This window comes from Acomys russatus, unplaced genomic scaffold, assembly GCF_903995435.1.
Source record: "Acomys russatus unplaced genomic scaffold, mAcoRus1.1, whole genome shotgun sequence".
Classification (NCBI taxonomy): Eukaryota; Metazoa; Chordata; class Mammalia; order Rodentia; family Muridae; genus Acomys; species Acomys russatus.
The window spans coordinates 498,764-512,362 of record NW_026131903.1 but is presented as its reverse complement, the minus strand read 5'-3'; the positions used below and the strand labels follow the sequence as shown (position 1 = coordinate 512,362).

The following is a 13,599-nucleotide window of genomic DNA, read 5'->3' as shown; positions in this document are numbered from 1 at the left end:
AATGTTATGTGGGAACTGACTCATTTCTGAATGGAAGGATAGCATATGCATGTGTGGTACAATAAGTCTGATCGAGAACAGAAAGCTGGGGATTCACGAGCCTCAGTGGTGAATGTACTTGTCATTATCTTCATAATGGATATAGTATCAATGTGCCCTCTAAATTAATATCTTTATGCAATTAATCTATATGCCCATGGATTATTGCAGTCTTCAAATCTCATACTAATAGTGCTTTTATTAAATATTCAGTAGTTAAAATTGATAGTCACAAGTAGCAAAACTGTAGAGAATTAGGTGTTATGTGAGAGTTTTCAAATATGTCTGGCATGGCTAAGAGCCACTTACACATAGCTTAGGGAATATTACACTAAGTAGGGCAGGAGGCTCATGAGAATTAGAGATCTTGGAGGAAACAGTGTCATATGGACCATGACAAGAGCACTGCAATCAGAAACTCATAATAATATTGTGACCTCATGAGACCTACAGAAACCCTATGTCAAGTTTCTGGCACAAAAGAGTTCTTGTTCTAATTGATGTCTTTAGACCAATATAGAAAGAAGAATCAATCAGAAACTACTGCTAGAATCCAACCAATACTTTCAACATAGTAAAGACATTTACAGACAGAAAGTCTTCTAGTAAAAGGACTAAAACTAGATATTCAGATGTTTGTTTTGATAATCATTTGATATTGTATTTACTTTTATACTCCATTACTTTTACATTTTATTATATAATCTATTTTGTACTTAGACATTAAGCTTAAGACCCAAAGATATAAGAAGAACACTTTTTTTTCATAATGATAGAGAGAAATGACAACCTATTTCAACTAAAGCAAATGATTTTAAAAGACCTACTCAGGTGAAATATCACATGGTAAAATTTTGGCAACGAGAAGATTTTTTTATTTACTTTCTCATTGTGTCATATTGTTAGAACAGGATTGAAAATGGTAACTGTGAAATACTGTTTCTCCGAACTCCATATCTCAAATGCTAGCATGTGTGCCTTCAGTACTCCAGTTTTTTCAAATAAATATTTGTTATTCAGTGTCTGTTTGTGTGTGTGTGTTTGTGTGTGTGTTCAATATGTCAATTCTCATCAAGATAGGAGTGAAAATTGCAGGAATCAGTCCTCTTTCTTCTATGTGGTTTCTACATATAGGGCTCACAATCTCACATGTACTGAATACGGTTTTTCTTCATCCATTATTCGACACTTAAATAAAATAATACAACAGTCACCAGTTACATTTTTCCAAATATATATGAAAATATCAAGATTTGGAAAGCGCGATTTGCTCATCCAGGATTCACATAATATCTCATTGATCATTCTATTGTATGTACTTCCTTTTTAAAAAAACAAAAAAAAAACTAACTTCAGGTTTGCATTACCTACCACCATCAATATCTTACCTGCATGGCTTTACACTAGTTCCATCATCGGAATCAACAACTAAAACACAGGGTTGAATATCACTGGGATGTTCCTGCACAAAAATTATCATAACCCTTTCAATTGTTGCCACCATCATTTTGGAAATATTGAATGTCAAATCCACAGTCAAATCCCAGCCTAATATTCACTCCAATGTATCTGTCTACTAAGAAGGGCTTAACATTTATAACATGCATTGCATACTTTCATTTTAACTATTTCATATATCAATGTGAGAAAGTCACCAAGATGAAAGGAACAAAAATTAAGTATACACCAAATGATTTATTTCAAGGCTAATAGATGCAGGGAAGGAATTTCACTTTGATTCAAGTTCACTGATCACTCTTTTAGGCCATCGATGTATAAAGACTATTCTGTCTGCTTTCCTGTTCTCCTCTTTTATAAAATAGCCTCCCATATAGAAATAGAGAAATGGTTTTTTTTTAAACTGAATGAAGGAGAGATAAATCTAAAACACCATCACAAGAGGAACATGTACCTCACATTCCAGAGTTTTTCTTGTCTGCCAACACTGCCCTCATCACAAAGTTCTAGTTATGAATGTATCTTCTAATAATATCACCATTCATCCTAAATCTGAGAGTTTTCAACCATAGGACTATAATCAGTTCACATTCCTGCCACTCACCTAACACAATATACAATGCTCCTTACTGTATATTGATTCATTCTTCACAGAAATATAGCTGCTGAAATAAAAAACGATGTGACCATCAAAGTGGGAGGCAAATACATCATACTCCACAATATGGGTTCAGCCCATAGGACAGAAATGCTTCCCATTCTGCCCCTTAACAGCCTTGGACCTAATGACAAACTGTTTCTTCCATTACGACCATTATGTCCAAAACAATAAATGTTAGATTATTATATGTACCCAACTTTTTTGAAAATAAAAGTGTTAAAAGAATGAAATATGTCCCTATGTGTCTGAGATTTTCAGCTAAGAATATGAATTTTTTAATACTGGTTATTGTATTGAAGGCCTATGTTCTTCCAGCTATGCTTAGAGAAGTGCTGTACTGCATACTGTATTACATGCAAACTATTTATAAAGTATGCAAGACAGCACCCTTACCATCTTTTGGTACTCTTCTCAGGTAGTGAACTCAGGAACTTCAGTTTTCTCAATCTTTGTTCTTTTCTTTGACATTTTTTTTCAGAAAATAAATGAGGGAAGTTATATTAAAAAATGAGCAGTTGCTGTTGTAGTTATCAAAGTAAAAATTAAAAAAAAGTGTTTTTGAGTAGATGTGAGGGGTTGTGTATTCCACAGCTAACAGCCGAATGTCAGAATAGTACATTGGATTTTGCTTATCTACTTTCACTTTCATGTGGGTTTTAATGGATTGAACTCAGGTCATCAAGCTTGCACAGCATGTGCGTGTAATCCTTCACCTATCTATCCAATGCAAAGTCATAACTGTTATCATAGAAAAGACTTAAAGTGTGCTATTTCAATTCTTAGTAAAATAATGCCATTGAAAAATCACCCAAAAACGTTCAATTGTCCATCGTGTTCTATCAAACTCAGGATCTTCAATATGCAATACAAGGCTAACAATTCTACATAGATCAATAATAACAGTCCCAAACTAAAAGGTGGAATTCTGTTCAGATTTCGACAAAGGGCTTTTACTTGAGAGGACATAAGGCCATTCCCAGGACAGAGTTAATAAGGAAATTGGGTAACACAGCCTCCAACGTCAATATTTTGGTAAATAAGTATTAGCTCTGCAACTCACAAGAAAGTGAAAGTGTCAGAGTTTACAATGATTTTCCTGGGAATTGTGGCTTTATGTCAACAGTCTCACAATACGTCCTCAGAGTGGACTCAAATGTGTTCACTAAAGACACCATGAGATATTGTGTCTAGCATTGGTCTGTAGAATGGAGAGCGTAGAAGATTAAGCCCTGCTGAAGGTGATTGAAGAAGAAATGCAATGTGAATGAGTGGACAGTGGGACTAGGATATATTTCAGGGGGTTTAATCATAAAGAGGGCATAGAAATAGGGTAAAGTTGTCAAGGAATAATGTAGTCAAGAATGTCATGCATTCATCTAAGATTCGGGGAGTGTGATTATATGTTTTTGGGTGATAAATGCATCACATGTCAAGAGCTACATGTGTCCCATGATTTAAGCATTGTCTTACAGATACACAAAAATTGTCAATATGATTGCCCATGTGTACTTTGGTAAGTTCCACTCTTGGATAAGCTTTTGGGTATATTTTGTGCACTGTACATACTCCACCTGAAAACAGCCTGTAAGTGGAACGAAACCATATAGTATGCCTAATGTTGCCACCAACTAATTTTCCCAGCTCTTTGCCACTCACAGTATGGGAAAGTTTGTGAACCTCTAAAATCAGCAATGCTACAAATATGAAATGGGACATTGTCAAACCTCTAACAGCAGGTATAGAGGTAACAGCTGCCTGACCACTTACAGGCCTTGCTCTGGCTCTAAATGTGTCCATGATCGTGCTTGTCCATAAGTTTTTTTAATTCTCTTCAACAAATTGAGAAAGTCTTCTGGAGTTGGCTTTTTGTGTGGATTAAAAGCACCACTAATTAATAGAGAATTGAAGAATGAGCAACATGAATAGTAGCAATGAGGCGAATTATTCATATGTGAATCTATAAGGTATAAGACAAGAAAATGTCAGATTTTTTTGTTAACTAAACATCAAGTGCCTTCATTATGCACAGTAATTCTTGTGAAAAGGTATTCAAGATGTGGCCTTAATCAATACTCAGATAGGAATGCATAAGTATTGGGTTGAGGCATGTCAGGGTAAATACCATGAACTGGTATCTAAAATAAATAGTAAATACACAATCAAGCAAATAAATTCCATTTCCATTATTTCAGTGTCGTGAAAAGAATGTCAAAGTTATAACTCGTTGAGTAAGAGATTCTTTGTCAACAGCATTATCAATTCGTACCTCATTCTATTTTCCTGCTGATTTCTCTCCTTTTTTCAATCAGCTAAAAGTAGAATCTAAAACCAATTATGATCAATATTATACAAAGCAATCATGTTTTTATAATCTGTAGCATTTACTTGTTCTATATTTGTCACCTCTCTGCTTTCTTGCCTCGCTTCATCCTTTCCTATCCCATCTACATTCTATTTTTTATGTGTCATCTCTTAACAAACTGCCATGCATCTGTCCATCAACTGTTGTCTATTGTTGATTTTCTATATGTCATTATCTATATTCTATCTTCTATTGTATCACTAGCTTAATTCTTCTATCTCCTATTATCTAATTGCCTATTTGCTATCAAATCTTTCTGAACCCTATCATCTGTCTACATGTATCCATCCTCTACTTTCTATCAACTATGTATTCATCATTCTTATACCTATAATGTACCTATATAATACCTACCTTCAAACTGAATTCTATCAACCCTGTATCAATTTATTTTCTATCAACAATTTATCCCATCACCAACTAACTTATATTTACCTTTCATTATTATCACCTATCTGCAAACTACCATCTATCTATCATATGTTTACTTTCTTATTTTTATATTTGTGTTTGTGTTTGTGTGTATGTGTGTGAGTCTGTGTGTGAGTGTGTGTGTAGCCTTGGCTGTCCTGGACTCTCTTAGTAGATCAGGCTAGGCTCAAACTCACAATAATCTGCTTGTTTTTACTTTCTAAGAATCATTTATATTCCTGCTATACTGTGGCTAATTTTCAGTAAATATGATTGACTATTTACATTTGCATTATCTCTTTCAGATATATTATTCGTCTATCAACAAAATTCTGTCTCTTCTAAATCTACAATGAATCTAGTATCTCCCATTTATATACTGTATATGTCCTACTTATCCTGTATAAATCATTTATATGTGTATTGCCTACAAATTATACCATGTCTATCTTCCACATTTCTATATTTTATCATCTATCTACGCTCTGTTTCTACTGAATCTATGTATCATCGATCCTGCAGGAGTCTCTTTTCAATCTATGTGCCTATAAATTTTAGCTACCATGTGTTTATATAAGTATGTACCCTGGAGTCACTATGTGTCTACCCTGTGTGTAACATATAAGGATCACCTATGTAGCAGTTATTCTGAATCTAACTTCCGTTAAAATCACTTTGTCTATATCTACCCTGTCACCTTGTTCCATCTATCAAAATCATCTATCCATTTTCTATCCTCTATATACTTCGTTTGTATTTATATAATATTTCTTCTACACATGATATGTCTTTATAATATCCCTGCATTAATTATTATCTTACTATCCTATATTTCTCTATACATAAAGATCAATGTTCCTACCATCCCATGCCTGTATCCCATGTATTTTTTAAGCTATGCTGTGAATGGCTACCATCCAAATATCATTAATCATTAGCTTTCTATTATCTCCTATACCCCTATTTCTCATGGAGATAACTTCCATCGATGTATCTCCTTTACTTTTGGTATCCTTTGATTATCTTCTACCTTTCTGCTATACTCTAGTTATTCTGTGAAAGTTAACCATCCATGTATGAGTATCCCAAAACTACTCTGAATTTCTCTTCTCCTGCTAATCTAACTTATGATTATTTTGTATCTATTTTCCTTCTTTAATTTGCTGGACAATTGTCTACATTCGATATATGGATTCTACCCCCAACACCTCTGTGTTTTTCTTCAACTCTCTATCCTTAATCCTCTAGCTATCTTGTGCCTGCCATCCACTTATCTACCTATCTGTTAGTTATTATGTTCCTCTTATCCATGAATTTTTCATCATTTGTCTTCTGGATATCCTACGTTCTATACTATTGATGTATCATTTGTCTTTTAAATACCCTAAATCATTCTGATCTATTTTCAATTTATCTATTCTCTCCAGTTTTTATATAAGACACCTTTCTTGTCAAATCTCCTTCATTTTCTTCCATATATTTATCATCTATTCACTGCATGTTGTGTATTTCTCTTCAATTGCTCTCTCTCTCTCTCTTTTTCTCTCTCTTCCTCTCTTTCTCTCTGTTATACTCTCAACTTATTCTAAATCTATCAACTAATACCTTCAGGTCTATTTATCTCACATGGCTCCCCTTTCATATATATAGATAAATTTCATTGATTTATTTATTTCATACATCCACCGTTATATGTATTATATATACTTTTATCTGCTGCTCAATCTTCTATGTCATATACTTTACCATATATTGTTCATAATCAATAAGACTTCTTATTGAATCATCTATAATATTTATAAAAGTGAACTCACGTTCCTTCACATATTTTAAGTATTGTACATCTCTTGTGATACAACTTTTTGGTACTTAAAAATGCAGCTAATCTGGCCCTTTTACCACTCTTCAATGTATTATATATGCTTTTCTCTAGTGCTCCATCTTCTATGTCATATACTTTACCATATATTGTTTATAATCAATAAGTCTTCTTATAGGAATCATCTGTAACATTTATCACAGTGCACAAATCATCCTTCTTGCATTTTTGGTACTGTACATTTTATGAGACAACTTTTTTGTACTAGATAAGGCAGCTAGTCTGGCCCTTTTGTCATTGTATTCCATTACACTTTTAACTGTGGTATAGTTAGCATTACTCAAGGAATGGAAATATATTCTATAATCATCAAGTTGATAATTAAGCTTAAATAAGATATATACTTAATTACATAAATTTAGACTAGTCTGAAACTTCTATAACTGAAATATGAAATAATGAATTCCGCAATAATTACCTGGTGACCCCCATTCTTTTATCAATGATTTCTAAAAGGTTAGACAAAAAAAATGACAGCATTTTGCCCTTACCAGAGAGATCCACGGAGTCAACCTTACCATATCTCCCACTTGAAGTAAAGTGGCCTTGTGTTTACTGTATCCCGGCAACTCTAGAATGCACACGGATTATGAGAATGCATGAGAACATAAAAGCCAATGACTATGATTGGTCCTTAGAGGCAAGATTGTAATTGCTCAAAACACATGTTTTAATGATTGTGGTTACTGTTAAAAGCAAGGCTGTGATTGGTCTAAAACACTAACTTCGATGAATATGATTGAATCTGAGAGTGAGTGTTGCCATTTGGACAGCAAACCACCCATGACTTCATCCACCAAGAGCTACTGTCAGCTTTAAGGAGAGCTACATACCCCTATTAAAAATAGTGCAAGACAAGCCATCTAAGACAAATTTGTGACTTGGAATGTCAGAGTAGGACACAGTGATGGAAATGGAGGCACCCACTCCTAACCCTGCCTCACAGGATAGACTCTGCAGTTTGTGCAGTCCTGGAACCAAACTCAGAGCCTCAGACGTGCTAAGCAGTGCTACCACTGAACTGCACCCAACCAAGGATGGACTTTGTATTCCTTTCTATTTTTAATATGGAGTACTCGACATTTTTAATTTTATTCCAACCAGTATAACTGAAGGCTCATTCAATAATTTATATTATTGCATATTATGTGTTCTTTCAGAAATAAGAGAATAAATTAGAGAATAATGAAATTCTGGTGATACACAAGAAATGACAGGCTCTAGGGCAACAAATAACAAACACAACAGGGTGCTGCGATGTGATGAGATAGGTATCCTACAGTAAGGCTGGTAGGTGTGAACAGTAAAATCTGTGTAGCATCTAATACAGCCCACTCATGTGACTATCAGGCTAGTGCAAGCCAATGGAAAGAACCTGGAGCCTTAACTAACCATTCCATTCTACCTACCTTAACAATGAGGCCTGAGGTAAGACACCACTCCAGGTATGAACGGACAGTCAGCCCGAAAACCACAAATACTTTAAAACTAAGTTTAGCTTAAGAGAAAAAAAAAAACAAAAAACAAAAGAAACCATGCTACTTCTTACTCACCTGGTACTGAGCCATCTATGCAAAAGGATTATTGTTTTGTCTGTTATCAAATGTTGAAACATCAAAAACTCCTCCACAATTTACCCATAACCTGTAAGGACCAAAAATTTTAAAGATAACAGTTATACATTGCTTAGAATATACTATTGAATACTTATCCTTTCCTAATATTAGAAAACTACCTAATATTAACGATTGTAGGCCCCATCTCATCCTCCCCCAAACATTTAAGAGATAATGAAAAGTAAGGCAGAGGATTCAATGACTCGCCACAGAAGTTAGTAACTGTTAAAGAGTCAAGAGCACTGAGCACACCAAACAGGATGTGGAAGGACACTATGTACATACAACACTTGCTAAAGAGGAAGCAGTTGGGCACCATTGCCAGAGTCTTACAGACATCAACTCAAACCACTTAATACATATACCAAACAGTCCCAGCATCTTCCAGTGCTAATTTGGAAGCTCAGAAAATTCAACAAATTCCTCAAGCATATACATATGAGTAACAGCAGGAACATGGGGCAGAACTTCTGGGCTTTACTGCTGTTGGCTTCTCTTGTGTGTGAGTGCAAAAGGTCCTATGCTGTAGCCCAGGCTGTTAGCCTCCCAAGTAATGAGCTTACAGCTATGAACCCCAGGGCCTATCTACTATCTTCAGTACTGCATGCTGCACTGTCTGAAACAATGCAAGAAATTCTGGCAATTAACGTTAGCTGAAATATGGTCTTTGTTGCCTCCCTGAATTACTCTCAATGCTCAGGACTGAAATCGTTTAGTGACTTGTTAAAAATTCAAATTCTGATTCCCACTCAGTCACAGTCATAGGGGACAGAATTTAGGGGAAAATGGTAGGCAGAGAGGAATGGGAGGATACAAGGAATGGGATAACCATTGAGATGTAATATGAATAAATTAATAAAACAAAATAAATTTAAGTTCAAAAATTTCCAGATCCATATCTGTGCATAGAAAGCCTAGCCATTGGAACTTCTGATGGGTCTCTACAATAAATGGTGGTCCAACTCTGCCTTTGTTCCCAAATACCATTATGACCCTTACCAACATTTCTATGCGTGGCTCACAACCATCTGTAACTTCAGGGAATACAATACCACTTTCTGGCATCCTTGAGGCACCACACACATGTGATGCACAAACATGAATGCAGGGAGAACACTTGCACTCACTAAATAAATAAATATTTTAAAAAATCAAACTGCTGGTACTTGTTTTTGCCAGTTATGAGAATCTTTGTTGATGTAACGAGACAGTAGCATCGCCCTCAATGGTGTTTACATGAGCACTAGAGGCAAGATGGTTTTCACACTCTCGTTGTTACAGGACTGCATGGTGCGTTAGATCGTTAAATAGAAAAATTAGTTGAAAGAACTGTCCCACCGTCTTCTGCCTTGAGTAAAGTGTGTCTACTCTACATTTCATTGTCCCAATTCATCCTGTACCTGAGGCAGGTTTCCACATTGGCCTTTGCAGTAGAGACTCCACAGGACTCTAGGAGAGACCACAGCATCCTACTCTGCTGCCATAAGCCAGCAGGGTAGACTAGACTAGAGAGGGTCAAGAGGAGCAAGTGTGCCCCTGATGATTCCAACCTTCACTAATGAGACATCTCGAGCCAGCGAGGATGCTGCAGCCAGCTGCTTCTGAGGGCTCCTGCTTACAGGGCTTTCACAGCAGGGCTAGCTTGGCTTCTTGCCTTCCCCAGAGCTGCTTGTTCACTGTGTCAGCTTCACCAGGCTCTGCCCAACCTCCGCTCAGGAGCCAATCCTGGTGTCTACCTACCCAGGCCTCTCCCACCCTCTGATCTGGAGCCAATACCTGGTGCCTACCTCCCCAGGCCCGGCCCACTCTCCGCTCATGAATCAATCCCTGAGTCCGCAATGCCAAGTCCCTCCCACTCTCTGTTCTGGATCCAATCTCAGTCTCTTCCTCCCTAGACCCCACCTACCATCTGCAAGGGACCCAATCCTGCTGTCAGCAAACAGAGGCCTGGGCGCCAGGCACCTCAGAGCTGGCAAGAACTGGGGCTCAGCTGCTTGGCACGTCGCCACCGGCTCTGCATCACTTTATGATGTCAGCAGCTCCAGTGGCTGTGCGCGCCTCCTGCACCCAAATGCCTGGAGCTCAGCCTCCTTCATTCCTTGCTCAAGGAGACCCTGCACCTCTGCCCCTGTGCAAGCTGACGTTAGAGCCCTCTTCATAGTCCCCGCCCTTCCTCCTAGCAAGAGACAATTTCCAGTATCCCCCTCCACAAGGCCCCGCCCATCCTCTTCTCTGCAGCCGTTCCTGGTTTCCTCATCCCTGCCTGCTCACCCTTCTCTATGGAGCCAATCACGGTATCTGCCTCCCAAGGCACCGCCTACCTTCCCCTCCGGAGCCAATACTAGTGTCCTCCTCCGTATGGCCCTGCCCAACCTCCACTGCAGAGACAAGGCGCCCTGCACCTCAGAGCCTGCCAGAATTGTTGCTCACCTGCCTGGTTCGCTGCCACCAGCTCTCCATCTCATTATGATGTCAGCAGCTCCTGTGACAGCGTCGGCCCGGTTCTCACACCCACATGCAGGGCGCTCAGCTTCCATCTGCCTTCCTTGCTCATCCAACCATATTTATGGTTCTGGGTTGTGTCTACTCATGTTGAACAGACTGGCTATACATACAGCCATAAGATCAAGAAAATCTTTAAATAAAAAAGCCACCCACTTGCTGTTCCTCTATTTTAGACAGAAGGTAATTGTACTGACTGGGATTATCCATGATTGCTTTTCCCATGGCTAAAGCTTAACTTCCACTCGATGACCCGAGCACTAAGTGCTCAGAAGCCAGGGCTCAGCCTCTTGACAATTTGGAGGGAGCTCTTCTCTGATATTCAGAACAGCAGAGGAAACTCTGAATCACATCCCAGAGTTTGAGGCCACTGTAGAAAATTCTTTGGCTGTGAGCCCGATCATTTCAAACCAGACCTCTGCAAAACGTGTGCCTTGTAGACACAAAGATATCTCCAATTAAATTCACAGAGTATATCTGAAATTCTTACATGAGAAAGAATTCTTTTGAGAGATAAATGCTTACATCAGCAAATTAAATTTGGTAAGCCAACATTTCCCCTTTAAGTCTCCATTAGCAATGAAGCAGCCCCTGGAATCAAATGCAGTCATCACTAAGGCGACAACAGATGAAACACAGATGAATAACGCTAGGAAATACTCTGTAAACTGCTGCAGTCTTAGGACACTTTATAGTACAAAGCGATATAAATAGATATGGGGCTACTACAAACCTCTTATTTACATTTTTACAAATGAAACTGTATTCATTTTAAATGCTATGTTTTAAAGAACACAGTACTGATTAGTAAAATGAGTTCTCTCGTGGGCATTACCATTTTTGTAAGAATTAATACACAATACATAAAAGATTCAAGTTAATTGTTTATAATTTAATACAGAGAAACCCAGTTGAACTTGGAATGGCATCTGTTAAAGTGCAGAAAACAGGAAATACTTAGAAACCATGTAACCATTAAAGCTTTACCAAGTCAGAATGTTAATCTTCACTGCAGGGATGACCCATTGCTTATTTGTTTGAAGTTTTTCTATACAGTGCCCTCTCCAAGGGATTTTTGGTGTATCTCCATCCTTCACATATGAGTACTCTATCTGCAGGCCAGAAAAGGTCATTAGGTCACATTATAGGTAGTTGCAAGCCACCATGTGGTTGCAGGGAACTGAACTCAGGATTTCTAGAAGAGTAAACAGTGCCCTTAACCACAGAGTCATCTCTCCATGTCCCCCTAATTGAATATAGTTACACACACACACACAAAAAAAAAAACAAGTCAAGGAGACTGGGAATGGCAGGCCAGAACCCTTTCATGGAAGACCTCCATATTTACAGTTAGTAGCCAAGCATGGGCAGATAGAGAAAAATGAAATTCAGGTGGCAGAATACTATATTCAGATATTTAAAAAGAAAGAAAGACAGAAAAACAGGCTAAAAAACCAAACAAATATCAAAATAAAACATGTTCTCCAACTCAGCATGAAACAACTGAAACGATTTACATATTTATTTTAAACAACTCACAAATTAATATGGAAACAACAAAATACCAATAAAATTAAGAAAAAAAATAATCTATAAAAATAGTAACTACAGTTTGTTTCCTGCTCTTGTTGTCCTGTCTCTGAGGAGGTAGACATCTAGCACAAACATGCTCCGCCATATCCTCATGCAAGCCAAGAAGCATCCCAGCTCGATCCCTCTTTTCGTATTCACTGGAGCAGGAAGTACTTGAGCAGTGCTCTATGGAATGCACTTGGCATTGTTCAATCCAGAGGTCAGCTGGGACAGGAAGAAGAACCCAGAGCCTTGGGACAAACTGTGCCCCAATGACCAATATAAGTTCTTCTGAGTCAATGTTGACTACAGCAAACTGAAGAAAGAGGGACCTGACTTCTAAACCATGATGCTCACCATAAAGCTGTTTCTAATGAAGGTCTTTCAGTAGGCATCTGCACAATTTTCCATTTAACCAGGGAATACTTTTCTGAATGCATGAAATCATGTTGATTTATTGTAGTTTATTACACTGGTGAATACATCTCTAAACTTGAAAAAAATAGTAACTCTTTCAAACTTAGAAACCCAAGTTTTAAAAAAGTCAACCAACAATAACAAGTCGGCTTCACCCCAGAGATGCAGAAATGGCTCAACACAAATAAATCTGAAAGTTAAATACATAAATGAAATGAATACAAATAAACTTTAAAAAACAACAAAAATTATCATCTTTTCTTCACACAGTGGGTTCTTAGCTAGCTTAGACTCTGTCCCACATCCCAAAAGAAGGAAATAAAAAAACTAAGTAAACACAAATAAAGAAAAAAAAAACATTAAAGGATGGACATATATCTCATAAAATGCTTGCCCATCATACAAAACCCATGTTCTATATACACTAACAAAGTAGACCAAAAAAAAATCAACTGGCAGAAAATATCTCACCTGAGTTTCATTTCTAATCTAAAATTTCCTATATTTCTTAAAAGTTTCATCTTTCCCCAGAATTCTTGAAGCTGAGCTTTTTAGAAATTTAAAAATCACTGAAATGGCATTATTTTTCACTTCAGTCTTTATTTCTTCTCTCAGTTCTTCATTAGTTAATTATTGTAATAATTGTGGAACTATTTCTATAACAGGAATGGTGTACTTTTTA

At 37.2% G+C, this 13,599-nt stretch overlaps 1 pseudogene; it reads left to right on the top strand.

Moving 5' to 3' along the window:
- Window positions 1-12,594: 12,594 nt before the first annotated feature.
- LOC127186631 (cytochrome c oxidase subunit NDUFA4-like) lies at window positions 12,595-12,843 on the top strand (annotated as a pseudogene).
- Window positions 12,844-13,599: the final 756 nt, after the last annotated feature.